Below are 18,409 nucleotides of genomic sequence, written 5' to 3'. Positions count from 1 at the left end.
CTCAACATGTGAATTTGAGATCATGCATGGTTTTTTTGGCAATTCAGGTCTAAATGGGAGTGCACACTATGTTTGTGGTTGTCCAACACATTATACGTATCAAACCTACACAATGTACATTCCAAATACCTAGCACATTATAGATTCATATATTCGTATTCGGATAGGAAATGTATTCGAATTTAGTTTCTATTATAGATGGTAGTCTATACATTTTGAATGCACTAAAATATTAATTTCAGTAGGATCATAAAATATGAATTACACACTTAACTAATCACCTAGCAAGAGACTCATGTATATTTGAATTCAACAAAACATGAATCAAAGGATCATGTCATTACTAATTCATATAAATGGGACATCACTCGCTCGTGTGCCGCGAATTTAGTTGCTACCATAGACGTCAATGCTTGTTCTCCTCAAATATCAACTCGTGCCTTGTTATTCCAAATTTTCAATGCGCGCCAAAACACCATCCTCTTCCTGCTCGCGCCCAAAGATTTGGAACACACGAAATCCCTGTTGTGGAACGTAGCAGAAATTCAAAATTTTCCTACGAGTCACCAAGATCTATCTATGGAGAGACTAGCAACAAGAGAGAGGAGTGCATCTACATACCCTTGTAGATCGCGAGCGAAAGCGTTCAAGAGAATGGCGTTGAGGGAGTAGTACTCGTCGTGATCCAAATCACCAAAGATCCTAGTGCCGAACGGATGGCACCTCCGCGTTCAACACACGTGCAGCCCGGTGACGTCTCCCGTGCCTTGATCCAGCAAGGAGAGAGGGAGAGGTTGGGGAAGACTCCGTCCAGCAGCAGCACAATGGCGTGATGGTGATGGAGGAGCGTGGCACTCCAGCAGGGCTTCACCAAGCACTGCAAGAGACGAGGAGGGAGAGAGGTAGGGCTGCGCCTTGGGAGAGTTCATCTCGTGTGTTTTGCAGCCCCCAATACCTCAAGTATATATAGAGGAAGGGGAAGGGCTGCACGCTCATCTAGGGTTCCCTCCCTAGGGGTGGTGGCAGCCCCCAAAACCCATCTAGGGTGCGCCAAGGGGGGGAAGAGAGGGGGGCGCCCTAGGGTGGTCCTTAAGGCCCATCTGGACCTCGGGTTTTGCCCCCTCCCACTCTCCCTGCGCCTTGGGCCTTGGTGGGGGGGGCGCACCATCCCACCTGTGGCTGGTCCCCACCCACACTTGGCCTACGCAGCCCTCTGGGGCCGGTGGCCCCACCTGGTGGACCCCCGGAACCCTCCCGGTGGTCCCGGTACGTTACCGATAGCACCCGAAACCTTTCCGGTGACCAAAATAGGACTTCCCGTATATAAATCTTTACCTCTGGACCATTCTGGAACTCCTCTGATGTCCGCGATCTCATCCGGGGCTCCGAACAACATTCAGTAACAACATATATCTATTCCCTATAACCCTAGCGTCATCGAACCTTAAGTGTGTAGACCCTACGGGTTCGGGAACCATGCAGACATGACCGAGACAACTCTCCGGCCAGTAACCAACAGCGGGATCTGGATACCCATGTTGGCTCCCACATGTTCCATGATAATCTCATCGGATGAACCACGATGTCAAGGATTCAATAAATCCCATATACAATTCCCTTTGTCTAGCGGTATAGTACTTGCCCGAGATTCGTTCGTCGGTATCCCGATACCTTGTTCAATCTCGTTACCGGCAAGTCTCTTTACTCGTTCCGTAACACATCATCCCGCGATCAACTCCTTGATCACATTGTGCACATTATGATGATGTCCTACCGAGTGGGCCCAAAGATACCTCTCCGTCACACGGAGTGACAAATCCCAGTCTCGATTCGTGCCAACCCAACAGACACTTTCGGAGATACCCGTAGTGCACCTTTATAGCCACCCAGTTACGTTGTGACGTTTGGCACACCCAAAGCATTCCTACGGTGTCCGGGAGTTGCACAATCTCATGGTCTAAGGAAAAGATACTTGACATTTAGAAAAGCTTTTGCATACGAACTACACGATCTTGTGCTAGGCTTAGGATTGGGTCTTGTCCATCACATCATTCTCCTAATGATGTGATCCCGTTATCAACGACATCCAATGTCCATGGTCAGGAAACCGTAACCATCTATTGATCAACAAGCTAGTCAACTATAGGCTTACTAGGGACATGGTGTTGTCTATGTATCCACACATGTATCTGAGTTTCCTATCAATACAATTCTAGCATGGATAATAAACAATTATCTTAAACAAGGAAATATAATAATAACCATTTTATTATTGCCTCTAGGGCATATTTCCAACAGTCTCCCACTTGCACTAGAGTCAATAATCTAGTTCACATCACTTTGTGATTGTAATGAATCGACACCCATGGGGTTTGATCATATCTCGCTTGTGAGAGAGGTTATTAGTCAACGGATCTAAACCTTTCAGATCCGTGTGTGCTTTACAAATCTTTATGTCATCTCCTAGATGCAGCTACCACGCTCTATTTGGAGCTATTCCAAATAACTGTTCTACTATACGAATCTGGTTTACTACTCAGAATAATCCGGATTAGTGTCAAAGTTTGCATCGGCGTAACCCTTTACGACGAACTCTTTTACCACCTCCATAATCGAGAAAAATTCCTTAGTCCACTAGTTACTAAGGATAAGTTTGACCGCTGTCATGTGATCCATTCCTGGATCACTCTTGTACCCCTTTACTGACTCATGGCAAGGCACACTTCCGGTGTGGTACACAGCATAGCATACTATAGAGCCTACGTCTGAAGCATAGGGGACGACCTTCGTCCTTTCTCTCTCTTCTATCGTGGTCGTGTCTTGAGTCTTACTCAATACTCACACCATATAACACAGCCAAGAACTCCATCTTTGCTGATCTATTTTGAACTCCTTCAAAATCTTGTCATGGTATGTATTCATTTGAAAGTACTATTAAGCATTTTGATCTATCCTTATAGATCTTGATGCTCAATGTTCAAGTAGCTTAATCTAGGTTTTCCATTGAAAAACACTTTTCAAACAACCCTATATGCTTTCCAGAAATTCTACATCATTTCCGATCAACAATATGTCAACAACATATACTCATCAGAAATGCTATAGTGCTCCCACTCACTTCTTTGGAAATACAAGTTTCTCATAAACTTTGTATAAACCCAAAATATTTGATCATCTCATCAAAGCGTATATTCCAACTCTGAGATGCTTACTCCAGTCCTTGGAAGGATTGCTAGAGCTTTGCACACTTGTTAGCATCTTTCAGGATTGACAAGACCCTCTGGTTGTATCACATACAACCTTTCCTCAAGAATAACGTCGAGGAAACAATGGTTTTTGACATCCTATCTGCAAGATTTCATAAATCATACAGTAATTGCTAATATAATTCCAACAGACTCTTAGCATCGCTATGAGTGAGAAAGTCTCATCGCAGTCAACTCCTTGAACTTGTCGGAAAACATCTTAACGACAAGTCGAGCTTTCTTAATGGTGATACTTACCATCATTGTCCATCTTCCTTTTAAAATGCATCTGTACCCAACAGCCTTACGACCATCAAGTAGTTCTTCCAAAGTCCACACTTTGTTTTCATACATGGATCCTCTCTCGGATTTTATGGCCTCTAGCCATTTGTCGGAATCCGGGCCCACCATCGCTTCTCCATAGCTCGTAGGTTCATTGTTGTCTAGCAACATGACCTTCAAGACATGATTACTGTACCACTCTGAAGTAGTACGCATCCTTGTCACCCTACGAGGTTCGGTAGTGACTTGATCCGAAGTTTCATGATCACTATCATCAACTTCCACTTCAATTGGTGTAGGTGCCACAGGAACAACTTCCTGTGCCCTGCTACACACTAGTTGAAGTGATGGTTCAATAACCTCATCAAGTCTCCACCATCCTCCCACTCAATTCTTTCGAGAGAAACTTTTTCTCGAGAAAGGACCCATTTCTAGAAACCATTACTTTTGCTTCCGGATCTGAGATAGGAGGTATACCCAACCATTTTGGGTATCCTATGAAGATGCATTTATCCTTTTTGGGTTCGAGCTTATCACGATGAAACTTTTTCACATAAGCGTCGCAGCCCCAAACTTTCAAGAAACGACAGCTTAGGTTTCTCTAAACCATAGTTCATATGGTGTCATCTCAGCGGAATTACGTGGTGCTCTATTTAAAGTGAATGTGGTTGTCTCTAATGCCTAACCCATGAACGATAGTGGTGATTCGATAAGAGACATCATGGTATGCACCATATCCAATAGGGTGCAGCTATGATGTTCGGACACACCATCACACTATGGTGTTCCAGGCGGTGTTAGTTGTGAAACAATTTCCACAATGTCTCAATTGTGTACCAAACTCGCAACTCAGATATTCATCTCTATGATCATATCATAGACATTTTATCCTCTTGTCACGAAGATCTTCAACTTCACTCTAAAATTACTTGAGCCTTTCCATAATTCAGACTTGTGTTTCATCGAGTAAATATACTCAGCATCTACTCAAATCATCTATGAAGTAAGAACATAACGATATCCACTGCGTGCCTCGGCACTCATTGGACTGCACACATCAAAATGTGTTACTTCCAACAAGTTGCTTTCGTGTTCCATCTTACTGAAAACGAGGTTTTTCAGTCATCTTGCCGATGTGGTATGATTTTCATGTCTCAAGTGATTCAAAATCAAGTGAGTCCAAACGATCCATCTGCATGGATTTTCTTCATGCATACATACCAATAGACATGGTTCGCATGTCTCAAACTTTTCAAAAAAACGAGTGAGTCCAAAGATCCATCAACATGGAGCTTCTTCATGCGTTTTATACCAATATGACTTACATGGTAGTGCCACAAGTAGGTGGTACTATCATTACTATCTTATATCTTTTGGCATGAACATGTGTATCACTACGATCGAGATTCAATAAACCATTCATTTCAGGTGCAAGACCATTGAAGGTATTATTCAAATAAACAGAGTAACCATTATTCTCCTTAAATGAATAACCGTATTGCGATAGACATAATCCATGTCTATGCTCAATGCAAACACCAAATAACAATTATTTAGGTTTAACACCAATGTCGATGGTAGACGGAGCAGGCGATGCTTGATCACATCAACCTTGGAAACACTTCCAACACACATCGTCATCTCACCTTTAGCTAGTCTTCGTTTATTCTGTAGCTCTTTTATTTCGAGTTACTAACACTTAGCAACCGAACCAGTATCTTAATACCCTGGTGCTACTAGGAGTACTAGTAAAGTACATATTTAATTCAATGTATATCCAATATACTTCTGTCAACCTTGCCAGCCTTCTCATCTACCAAGTATTTAGGGTAGTTCTGCTTCAGTGACCGTTCCCTCATTACAGAAGCACTTAGTCTCGGTGTAAGAGCATATGTTGAAGGAAATATGCCCTAGAGGCAATAATAAAGTTATTATTTATTTCATCATATCATGATAAATGTTTATTATTCATGCTACAATTGTATTAACTGGAAACAATGATACATGTGTGAATACATAGACAAACATATAGTCACTAGTATGCCTCTACTTGACTAGCTCGTTTATCAAACATGGTTATGTTTCCTAGCCATGGACAAAAGAGTTGTCATTTGATTAATGGGATCACATCATTAGGAGAATTATGTGATTGACATGACCCATTCCGTTAGCCTAGCACTTGATCGTTTAGTACGTTGCTATTGCTTTCTTCATAACTTATACATGTTCCTGTAACTATGAGATTATGCAACTCCCGTTTACTGGAGGAACACTTTGTGTGCTACCAAACGTCACAACGTAACTGGGTGATTATAAAGGTGCTCTACAGGTGTCTCCAAAGGTACATGTTGAGCTGGCATAATTCGAGATTAGGTTTTGTCACTCCGATTGTCGGAGAGGTATCTCTGGGCCCTCTCGGTAATACACATCACTTAAGCCTTGCAAGCATTGTAACTAATGAGCTAGTTATGAAATGATGTATTACGGAACGAGTAAAGAGACTTTCCGGTAACGAGATTGAACTAGGTATTGGATACCGACGATCGAATCTCGGGCAAGTAACATACCGATGACAAAGGGAACAACGTATGTTGTTATGCGGTTTGACCGATAAAGATCTTCGTAGAATATGTAGGAACCAATATGGACATCCAGGTTCCGCTATTGGTTATTGACCGAGAATAGTTCTAGGTCATGTCTACATAGTTCTCGAACCCGTAGGGTCCGCACGCTTAACATTACGATGACAGTTTTATTATGAGTTTATAAGTTTTGATGTACCGAAGTTTGTTCGGAGTCCCGGATGTGATCACGGACATGACGAGGAGTCTCGAAATGGTCGAGACATAAAGATTGATATATTGGACGGATATATTTGGATACCGGAAAGGTTCCGGATGAGATTGGGAATATACCGGAGCTCCGGGAGGTTACCGGAACCCCCCGGTAAGTATATGGGCCTTATTGGGCCTTAGTGGAAAGGAGGGAGAAGGGGCAAATGAGGGGGCGCCCCCCCAAGCCCAATCCGAATTGGGAGGGGGGCCGGTCCCCCCCTTTCCTTCTTCCCTCCCCTCTCTTCCTTCCCTCTCCTACTCCTAATAGGAAAGGGGGGGCAAACCTACTTGGAGCCCTAGGGCGCACCTCCCCCCTTGGCCGGCCCCCTCCTCCTCTCCCCCTTTATATACGGGGGAGGGGGCACCCCTAGTACACACAAGTTGATCTACGGATCGTTCCTTAGCCGTGTGCGGTGCCCCCTCCACCATATTCCACCTCGGTCATATCGTCGCGGAGTTTAGGCGAAGCCCTGCGCCGGAAGAACATCATCATCGTCACCATGCCATCGTGCTGACGGAACTCATCCCCGACGCTTTACTGGATTGGAGCCCGGGGAACGTCATCGAGCTGAACGTGTGCTGAACACGGAGGTGCCGTACATTCGGTACTTGGATCGGTCGGATCGTGAAGACGTACGACTACATCAACCGCGTTGTCATAACGCTTCCGCTTACGGTCTATGAGGGTACGTGGAAAACACTCTCCCCTCTCGTTGCTATACCATCACCACGATCTTGCGTGTGCATAGGCAAATTTTTGAAATTACTACGTTCCCCTACATATGTATCCCTAAAGTGTTTTGGTGATTGATGACAATGCTTTTGCGGACTAATCGTGTGCCTTTAGTTTCTCAAAGCTTCATCTCTAGGCACGAGACGATTAGGTGCCCCTCGAAGATTATTGAAGACAGCGTTGTTCTACGTTTCTCTTTGGTGGATTTGAGTCGTAGGAGAGCTGTACTATTAAGAGGGGGTCCGCGTCGGAAAGGTTCGGGTGGAATCAACACGTACACATGTCCTTCCTTTCCCTTGCACTTTGGAGCTTCTCTCCGTTATCCTAGTTGTGCTTAATCTGACGGCTACTACTGTACTTGCGGTAGTACTGCTCTATGGAGCGGTAGTACCGCAAGCACCTGCGGTAGTACCGCTGGGGGGTCACGGTAGTACCGCTCCTCTGGAGCCTTAGTACCATGGCTACCAGGCCTAGTGCTGCTCCGGTACGGTAGTAGGGGCGGATGTAATTTTTTACATCCGCGCCCTCACGGTAGTACCGCACGTCCTATGTGGTAGTACAGCGGGAGGCCACTGTAGTACCGCTCTCCCGGAGTCGTAGTACCGTGGCCCTCATACCTAGTACCGCTGAGTCACGGTAGTAGGAGCGGATGTAATTTTTTACATCCGCGCCTCCACGGTAGTACCGCGCCTCGTGCGCGGTAGTACAGCGTCGGATTTTTGCACTATTTCTTTTTCAGGGGAAGTAGGCATGGATGTATTTTATTTCATCCGCGCTCTTCATAGGCTTTGACTTTCCTGCCTTGCGGTAGTACCGCAAGGGGGAGCGGTAGTACCGCGCAAGCGGTAGTACTGCTCTTAGTCAGGCAAGTCCTGGCCTCTAGTGCTGCCGCGGAAGTACCGTGGCCATCCACGGTAGTACCGCGTGGCCTTGCGGTAGTACCGCGCTCCTGGAGGGGTAGTACCGCATGTCGCAGGTTGAACATGTGGATAACGGTTGGATCTTTTCCATGACTATAAAAGGGGCGTCTCCTACCTCTAGTTGACTAGCTCTTCCATCTCCAAGCTCCATTGTTGCTCCAAGCTCCATTTTGGCCCGATCTCTCTCCCTAGCCAATCAAACTTGTTGATTTGCTCGGGATTGGATGACAAGGGCCCGATCTACACTTCCACCAAGAGATATTCGATTCCCCCACTAATCCCTAGCGAATCTGTTACTCTTGGGTGTTTGAGCACCCTAGACGGTTGAGGTCACCTCGAAGCCATACTCCATTGTGGTGAAGCTTCGTATTGTTGTTGGGATCCTCCAAGTGTTGTGGAGATTGCCCCAACCACGTTTGTAAAGGTTCGGTCGCCGCCTTCAAGGGCACCAATACTGGAATCATGGCATCTCGCATTCTGTGAGGGCGTGAGGAGATTACGGTGGCCCTAGTGGCTTCTTGGGGAGCATTGTGCCTCCACACCGCTCTAACGGAGACGTACTTCCCCTTAAAAGGAAGGTACTTCGGTAACACATCCTCGTCTTCACCGGCTCCACTCTTGGTTATTTCGTGCCTTTACTTTTGCAAGCTTACTTGTGTTGTATCTATTGCTTGCTTGTGTGCTAGTTGTCATTGCATCATATAGGTTGTCCACGTAGTTGCATATCTAGACAACCTATTTTGTTGCAAGGTTTAAATTGTTAAAGAAAAGCTTAAAAAATTTTAGTTGCCAATTCACCCCCCCTCTAGTCAACCATATCGATCCTTTCAATTGGTATCAGAGCCTCGTCTCTTTATTAAGGACTTTGTCGTCCGAAGAGTATGGTTGACACCAACGACGGTGCGGAAGAGCACTCCGGTGTGAATCCTATCTCATCTACGGCCGATGGGGGAACCTTGGTCTCACGTGAGGAATTCAATGTGGCTTTAGACACATTGAAAACCTCCATGACGGCCGAGGTTTAAAGCATGTTTACTGAATTCCTAGAAGGACTTAAACTATCCACCTCGCCGACGAAAGTGGGTGATCCCACTAACAAGGTGACGGATGCCAACTCCGACAAGAGGGAAGCTAATAGTGAAAAAGGTCCTTCTACTAGTGGTAGAAATGGCTCCAGCATCTTTGCCCATGTGGAACCTCCTACTTATGGTGGACCGATTACCACTACTCATTTAAATCATGCCAGTCCTCCTAAGATTGTGAAAAATGAGGATTTTGATGCATGGGTGTATCGTTTCAAGAGTCATTTAAAACATGTGAATACTAATCTTTGGAGAATTATAGAAGAAGGTTTCTATCCACTTGACCCAAGAAACTTCACCCCTCGAGAAGCCGTGGATAATCAATTCAATGAGAGTGCTCTCTTCATCATCCAAGATGCAATCCTTCCCGAAGATCTCCCTCATCTCCGACCTCATGCCATGTCTAAAGATGCATGGCAATGTGTTGTGTCTCTCTATCGAGGAAGTTCTAGCATTCAACGCTCCAACTATGAAGTGGTGCAAGATGAAGCTGATAAGTTTGCAACGAAAGAAGATGAAGAACCTCGTGAGCTCTTTCGAAGAGTGACCAAACTCGCGGTCGCACTCCGAGATCATGGGAGAAAGGACACGGATGACAATTGGATCAAGCGCAAGTTCCTCAAGGCCATGATGCCCTACAACAAGGCCATGTCCTCCGTCATTCATCAAAGATCGGACTTCCACTCCATGACCTCAAGTGAAGTGTTGGATGAGTTCATTGCAATGAGCATCTTGGACAAGACCGCCGATAATGCGGTGCTCCGTTCTCAAAGGGCAAAGAAGCCCAACCTTGCCTTGAAGGCCAAGGTTAGTGTGAAAGAAGAAGAAGAAGAAGAGGGAGATGAGGAGAGCAACCCCGAAGACACGAAGTATGATTATCATGAGCACATGGCTCTTGCCTCAAGACAATTTTGGAGTAAGAAGAATACAAGACCCAACTTCAACAAGAACAACTCAGGTGGCCTCAAGGGCAAGCAACGAGTTAGAACTTGTTTCAACTGTGGCAATGTGAGCCATTTCGTTGCGGATTGTCCTTACGAGAAGCAGGAAGACAATGGTGGCAAGTTCATCCGAAAAGACAAAGCAAGGTCCTTCCCCAACAAGAACAACTTCACTAAGAAGACTCCTACACGCGGGTTGGTAGTTCAAGAAGAATACCGTGAGGATGACGATGATGATGAAGATAGTGAAGCAACGGCTATGGCATCCGTTGCCATTGCCACAACTCCCCGGGTGTCTCTCTTCGATTCACCCAACGAGAACATCACCGCCAAGTGCCTCATGGCTAAAGCCACCAACAAGGTAACCCCCAACATCAAAACCACCATTATTCCTAATCCTTCTTCGACGGTTGGCTTTGATGATGGTAAGGGGTCTAATGAGGAGGTAAATGAATTTGAGTCCTTTATGAGTAAGCTCAAGGGAAAATCCAAGAAGCACTTCATTGCTCTCTTGGAACAACTTGGTGAAGCCAATGACATGATCGAGGCTCACGAAGAAACCATCTCTAAGATGGAAGGTCATAGTCGTGACTTTGCCGATGAGATATCGGATCTCTCTAATGCTCTTGAGGAAGAGCATGGGCATCATTTGGCTCATGAGGAGTGAGGGAGTCCTGGATTAGGGGGTGTCCGGATGGCCGGACTAAGACCTTTGGCCAGACTCCCGGACTATGAAGATACAAGATTGAAGACTCCGTCCCGTGTCCGGATGGGACTTTCCTTGGCATGGAAGGCAAGCTTGGCGATATGATATGAAGATCTCCTCCAATTGTAACCGACTCTGTGTAACCCTAGCCCTCTCCGGTGTCTATATAAACCGGAGAGTTGTAGTCCGTAGGACGAACAACAATCATACCATAGGCTAGCTTCTAGGGTTTAGCCACTCCGATCGCGTAGTAGATCTACTCTTGTACTACCCATATCATCAATATTAATCAAGTAGGAGTAGGGTTTTACCTCCATCGAGAGGGCCCGAACCTGGGTAAAAACATCGTGTCCCTTGTCTCCTGTTACCATCCGCCTAGACGCACAGTTCGGGACCCCCTACCCAAGATCCACCGGTTTTGACACCGACATTGGTGCTTTCACTGAGAGTTCCTCTGTGTCGTCGCCTTTAGGCCCGATGGCTTCTTCGCTCGTCAATCGCGATGCGGTCCGGGATGAGACTTTTCTCCCCGGACAGATCTTCATATCCGGCGGCTTCGTACTGCGGGCCAACTCACTTGGCCATCTGGAGCAGATCGATAGCTACGCCCCTGGCCATCAGGTCAGGTTTGGAAGCTTAAACTACATGGCCGACATCCGCGGGGACTTGATCTTCGACGGATTCAAGCCACGACCGGGCACGCCGCACTGTCACGATGGGCATGATTTAGCTCTGTCATCGGACAATGCCCAGAGCGTTGCTCAGGTGTCCGCTCCGACCATTAGCTCGGAGCCCACTACGCCAGTCGGGGACGGACGGTTGGACACCGCCCTGGAAACTGCAACCTCTACGGCGATAGATCCGGATACCAGCCTAGTCCCTCGCAAGTCCCGTGACTCCAAGGTGCCGGACTCCGATCCGAACTCTGTAAATCCCGCACCTCTTCCGATTAAGCCCGATTGGGCTCCGGTCATGGAGTTCACCACCGCGGACGTCTTTCAACACTCGCCTTTTGGCGATATCCTGAATTCATTAAAGTTTTTCTCTTTGTTAGGAGAGCTGAGGGAGTCCTGGACTAGGGGGTGTCCGGATAGCCGAACTATCATCATCGGCCGGACTCCAAGACTATGAAGATACAAGATTGAAGACTTTGTCCTGTTAGATTTGGAAGTTTGAACTTCACGGCTGACATCCGCAGGGACTTGATCTTTGATGGATTCGAGCCACAGCCAAGCGCGCCGCACTGTCAGGACGGGCATGATTTAGCTCTGCAGCCGGACAGTACCCTGGAGGCCGCACTCGGGTCCGCTCCAATCTTCAATTCGGAGCCGACTACGCAGATCGAGGACAGGTGGCTAGACACCGCCTTGGGGGCTGCAACCTCTACGGCGATAGAGCCGAACACTGACCTTGTCCCTCATGAAGCTCGTGACTCCGAGGTGCCGGACTCCTCGCCGGACTCCGAACCTCCTGCGCCCCCTCCGATCGAATCCGATTGGGCGCCGATCATGGAGTTCACCGCGGCGGACATCTTTCAACGCTCACCTTTTGGCGACATCTTGAGTTCGCTAAAGTATCTCTCGTTATCAGGAGAGCCCTGGCCAGACTGCGGTCAAGACGGTTGGGATGCGGACGACGAAGAAATTCAAAGCCCACCCACCACCCACTTAGTAGCCACTGTCGACGATCTAACCGATATGCTAGATTACGACTCCGAAGACATCGACGGTATGGACGACGATGCCGGAGACGACCAAGAACCAGCGCCTACCGGGCACTGGAAAGCCCAAAGGATGGGAATGGCGAAGGAACAGCGGAGGATGACCCCTCCAAGAAACAGCCCAAGCGCCGGCGTCAGCGGCGCCGCTCTAAATCCCGCCACAGCAAGAATGAAGATTCCGACACCGGAGATAATAACACCCCAGATAGTGCCGAAGACAACCCACTCCAGCAAGATTTAGCACAGGAGGACGGAGACGCCAGCCCTCAAGAGAGAGCGGCAGAAGAAGAGGTAGAGGATTATATGCCTCCCTCCGGAGACGAGGCAAGCCTCGACGACGACGAATTCGTTGTGCCTGAGGATCTCGTCGAACAAGAGCGTTTCAAACGCAGGCTTATGGCCACGGCAAACAGCCTCAAGAAAAAGCAGCAACAGCTTAGAGCTGATCAAGATCTGCTAGCTGACAGATGGACTGAAGTCCTCGCGGCCGAAGAGCATGAGCTCGAACGCCCCTCCAAAAGCTACCCTAAACGCAAGCTGCTCCCCCGATTAGAGGAGGAGGCGTATGAACCTGCATCACCAGCAGACAATACGGCTGACCGACCACCCCGTGGTCACGACAGAGAGGCCTCTAAGCCCTTCACTAGAACCGTACCCCGGCATCGCTCGAAAAGCACAAGGCCACAGGGGAACGCTCTGGACTTGCGAGATATATTGGAGGATAAGGCAAGACATTCAAGATCGATCTATGGATCACGTGGGCGCCCCATGATACGTGACGACAACCGTCGCACCGGACACAGTAAGTCCGGCCGGGCCGAACAAAATAGACAAAGATCTTTTGAGCTCCGTCATGATATCGTCCAGTACAGAGGCGCCGCACACCCACTATGCTTCAGAGATGAAGTAATGGATCATCAAATCCCCGAAGGGTTTAAACCCGTGAATATGGAATCTTACGATGGCATAACAGACCCCGTAGTTTGGATCGAAGACTATCTCCTCCACATCCACATGGCCCGTGGTGACGATCTTCACGCCATGAAATATCTCCCACTCAAACTTAAAGGACCAGCCCGGCATTGGCTTAACAGCTTGCCAGCAGAGTCAATCGGGAGTAGGGAAGACCTGGAAGCCGCATTCCTCGATAACTTCCAAGGCACGTATGTGCAATCACCAGACGCTGATGACCTAAGCCACATAATTCAGCAGCCAGACGAATCGGCCAGACAATTCTGGACACGGTTCTTAACCAAGAAAAACCAAATCGTCGACTGTCCGGATGCGGAGGCCCTCGCGGCCTTCAAGCATAACATCTGCGACGAGTGGCTTGCCCGGCACCTGGGACAGGAAAAGCCGAAATCCATGGCAGCCCTCACATCACTCACGACCCGCTTCTGCGCTAGTGAGGACAGCTGGCTAGCACGCAGCAACAACCTCAGCAAAAATTCTGGCAGTCCGGATATCAAGGACCGTAATGGCAGGTCGCATCGCAACAAAAACAAACGCCGCATTAACGGCGATAATAGTGAAGATACGGCAGTCAATGCCGGATTCAGAGGCTCTAAACCTGGTCAGCGGAAAAAGCCATTCAAAAGAACTACTCCGGGTCCGTCCAATTTGGACCGAATACTCGAACGCTCGTGCCAGATACACGGCACCCCCGAAAAGCCAGCCAATCACACCAACAGGTACTGTTGGGTCTTCAAGCAGGCAGGCAAGTTAATTGCCGAAAACAAAGACAAAGGGCTGCATAGCGATGACGAGGAAGAGACCCGACCGCCGAACAATAGAGGACAGAAGGGTTTCCCCCCACAAGTGCGGACGGTGAACATGATATATTCAACACACAAACCAAAAAGGGAGCGGAAGCGTGCACTCAGGGATGTATACGCAATGGAGCCAGTTGCCCCGAAGTTCAATCCATGGTCCTCCTGACCGATCACTTTTGACCGAAGGGACCACCCCACCAGCATCCGCCACGGTGGATACGCCGCATTGGTTTTAGACCCAATCATCGATGGATTTCACCTCACCAGAGTCCTGATGGACGGTGGCAGCAGCCTGAACCTGCTTTATCAGGATACAGTGCGCAAAATGGGCATAGACCCCTCAAGGATTAAACCAACCAAGACATCCTTTAAAGGCATCATACCAGGTGTAGAAGCCAATTGTACAGGCTCAGTTACACTGGAAGTGGTCTTCGGATCCCCGGATAACTTCCGCAGCGAGGAGTTAATCTTCGACATAGTTCCGTTCCGCAGCGGCTATCATGCTCTGCTCGGACGTACCGCGTTTGCAAAGTTCAACGCGGTGCCGCACTACGCATACCTCAAGCTCAAGATGCCAGGCCCTCGAGGAGTCATCACGGTCAACGGAAATACTAAACGCTCTCTCCGAACGGAGGGACATACAGCGGCTCTCGCGGTAGAAGTACAGTGCAGCCTCTTAAAGCAATTCTTGAGTCCGGCCATTAAGCGACCGGACACGGCTAAACGCACCCGGAGTAACCTACAACAAGACCACCTGGCACGTTCCGAGAACGCGTAGCAGTGCGGCCCCAACCCCAGCCCCTGCAAAACGTCAAGACAGGTCCTTCGCGTACACCATTACGCTTTGGAGATACCATGGGCATGGGGAGAGGCGCACGACCACGATAGGCCCAGAATGCGGCTCAACCACACCAGGGGCTCTCAAGTGTGTCATTCTTTTTTTCTTTTTTCTTTTATTTTTACCCACAGGACTCCGTTCGTCAGAGGCCCTGTCCGGCAGCAGACCTGTCGAACTCACGATGCAACAGCCAGGGAAGGAGAAAGGCTACAACGAATATCTAGGTGGTCTCCATTACGAGCATTAAATCCGTTTTATACACCATTCCGTAGCCTACCCCCTGGAGGGGGACATGTTTAATAGTCCCATCCCTTGCTTATCGCACCATTTGTATCATTCTGCATTCACAGCAGTCTTTTCTTGAATAAGTAATGCAGCACCTTTTTGCTTCCAATTGCATTTCTTTCTTATACATTCATTTATGACATGTTGCATCCGTACATTTTGGTATGGCTAAATACACCAGGGGCTTATGTTTCCCGCATCATGGTGTGATAAGTCCGAACACTTTCACAAGTGCGGCACCCCGAACTTATAGCATTATATGCATCGGCTCCGAATCATGTCTTGGGTCAATAGTTGGGTTTGCCCGGCTCCCATGTTTTGGTACCTTACGTTCCGTTGTATCGGCTAAGGTAGCACTGGGAGAACCACTGCGATTGCACCCCAGTTGAGCTGGGCGAGCGCCTCAGTGGAGAAAGCTAAAACTGACCATCATGATGAGGCGAGAGCTGGTCGCTGTTCGAGAGGTTTTTTGCAAGTCCTTAAAGACTTATGCCGCTTAGAGCGAGGAGCCGGCTTTGTCCGGCCAAGGCGTGGATAGCGCCCCAAATTCGGCCTTCCGAATACTAGGGGCTTCGCCGAAATTTAAAATTATAGAATTCTATGGCTAAGTGAGAGTGTTCAAGCATTATAAGTCCGGTTGCCTTGTTCGTTGTGTTGAGCGCCTCCCTAGATGGACCCAAAAATGGGAACAAGAGTGCTCAACTTTATCCCGAACACCCCAGCACTCGTGGCATGGGGGCTGAAGCCGACGACTTGCCATCTCTCAGATTTGATAAAAAGCCGCACGGAAGGTAATATTTTGAATTAACAAGCATTGCTTAGCGCATATGAACCAAGTTTTCAGCGCACAGGATAACAAAATGCGAGTCTACTCAAATATTACATCTTTGGAGCACTCACCCGCAATCATCCGGGCACCCTTCAGGACACTCTTATAATACATCTCAGGTGTGCGATAATCCTTGCCCTGCGGTGGCGCATCCGTCACAAGCTTCTGAGCATCCATCTTGCCCCAGTGCACCTTTGCGCAGGCAAGGGCCCGATGGGCACCTTCAATACAGGTAGAGTGCTTGACGACTTCAACCATGGACACGCATCCACCAGCCGCCGCACCAGGCCGAAGTAGCTCCCAGGCATGGCCTCCTTAGGCCACAGCCGAACTATGAGGCCCTTCATGGCCTGTTCGGCCACCTTGTGGAGCTCGACCAGCTGCTTCAGCTGGTCGCTAAGGGGCACCGGATGTCCAGCCTCAGCATACTGAGACCAGAAGACCTTCTCCGTCGAGCTCCCCTCCTCGGCCCTGTAGAAAGCGGCAGCATCGGAAAAGTTGCGGGGCAGATTTGCGAACGCTCCTAGAGAGCTCCGAATTTGGGTAAGTGATAGGTAATTCACACTCACATGCTTACTTTGCACGAAAAATGCCTTACCCGCCACTATTTTCTTCAACTCCTCGACTTCCTCGAGGGCCTTATAGGCTTCCGCCTTAGCGGCTTTGGCACTCTCAAGAGCCGTTGCAAGCTCGGACTCTCGAGTCTTCGAGTCACGCTCAAACTCTCGTGTTTTTCCACGAGAGCCTAGAGCTCTTGATGTACCTCCGCCACCCGCGCCTCCTCCTTCTCTCGCTCGGTGCGCTCCACGGCCGCATTACGTTTGGCCGCGGACACCGCCTCCTTTAGGGTCGCCACCTCGTTAGTGGCCCCTGCAATACCCACGTTATCCTTGTCATTCTTCTTGCAACCAAAATCCTTTTCTGTAAGGTACAATTTTAATAAGGTGTTACTCACCTTCCTTGTCCTCAAGCTGCTTCTTGGCACAGCCAAGCTCGTTCTCGGACCGCTCGAGGCTTTGCTTCAAAGTATTGACCTCCGCAGTCAGTGCGGCAGAGGTCAGCAGCGCAGCCTGCAATCCAATATTGACATATTTTTTATAACTCCTGCGTATATATTTTTAGATCCTCAGTCGGCTTTTCTTTCCGAACACCGAACCGAGCATCAGGGGCTATTGTCTATGCGGTACTATTTTACACATATCAAAATTCTTACCTCAAAGCCTGTTAGAAGGCTGTTGCAGGCTTCGGTCAGCCCGCTCTTGGCGAGCTGAACCTTTTGAATCACCGCACTCATAACAGTGCGGTGTTCCTCTTCGATGGAGGCGCCATAGAGCGCCTCCAACAAGCTATCCGGCGCCTCCGGTTGGACGGAGGCTACCGGCGTCACGGTCTTGCCCTTCTTACGAAGGGGCCGCCCGCCGGACTCCGGAACCGCTATGGGATCCGGGGCCGAGTCCGGTGCAAAGTCCGGGAGTTGTTCTGCGACACCTACGGGGCCTCCTCCTCCTGGTGGGTCCCTTCCCGGGATCCCACCTCGGCATCGCCCGCATCACGGGGGGTGGAGGCGGTCGGAAGAGAATCCGTATCCGACGCACCTAAGGACCCGCTCGATGAAGCGGGAAGATCATCCTTGGGAGGACTGCAGGGTTGTATGCGGCATTAGAAAGACATTATGCGGCGAAAAGAAAAACCATGAAGTTATTCGGGAGTCCGGATACTTACGATCTCGCCGGGGGCTTGGCCCTTGGGGGCCAGTCCTCGTCGTCGTCACTGGCGTTGGCGGAGCAGTCCTGGGAAAGAGTTTTTCCCTTCTTGGACCCTTCGGCCTCTCTCGTTGGGGAGGCCTTCCTTTTCTTCCCTCCCCCCACTGGGGGAGAGGCTTTCTTCTTCTCCTCCTCGCCTTTGTGAGAGGAGTCGGCCTCGGAGTCATCATCCGATAACACCTGAAAACGGGAACTCTTCCGAGTCCCCGTGGCCTTCTTCTTGGCCTTCTTCTCCGGCACCACGTGGGGTACCGGAGCCAGCAGCCCCGTTAAGCGGGCGTCCGCTGGGTCTTCTGGCAATGGGGCCGGACAGATAGTCTGCTCGGCCTTCGCCAGCCGGTCCTGTCAAAGGAGAGGGAGTTTAGATCCCGCATAGAGTCAAACTATGGAAAACAAGCGTCCCGTAATGGACAAAATCACTTACCTCGTCAGCCGGATGCTGCGAGCTGAATCTGCGAT

This window comes from Triticum dicoccoides, chromosome 5B (assembly GCF_002162155.2).
Source record: "Triticum dicoccoides isolate Atlit2015 ecotype Zavitan chromosome 5B, WEW_v2.0, whole genome shotgun sequence".
Lineage (NCBI taxonomy): Eukaryota > Viridiplantae > Streptophyta > Magnoliopsida > Poales > Poaceae > Triticum > Triticum dicoccoides.
Note: the sequence above shows the minus strand (reverse complement) of the source record.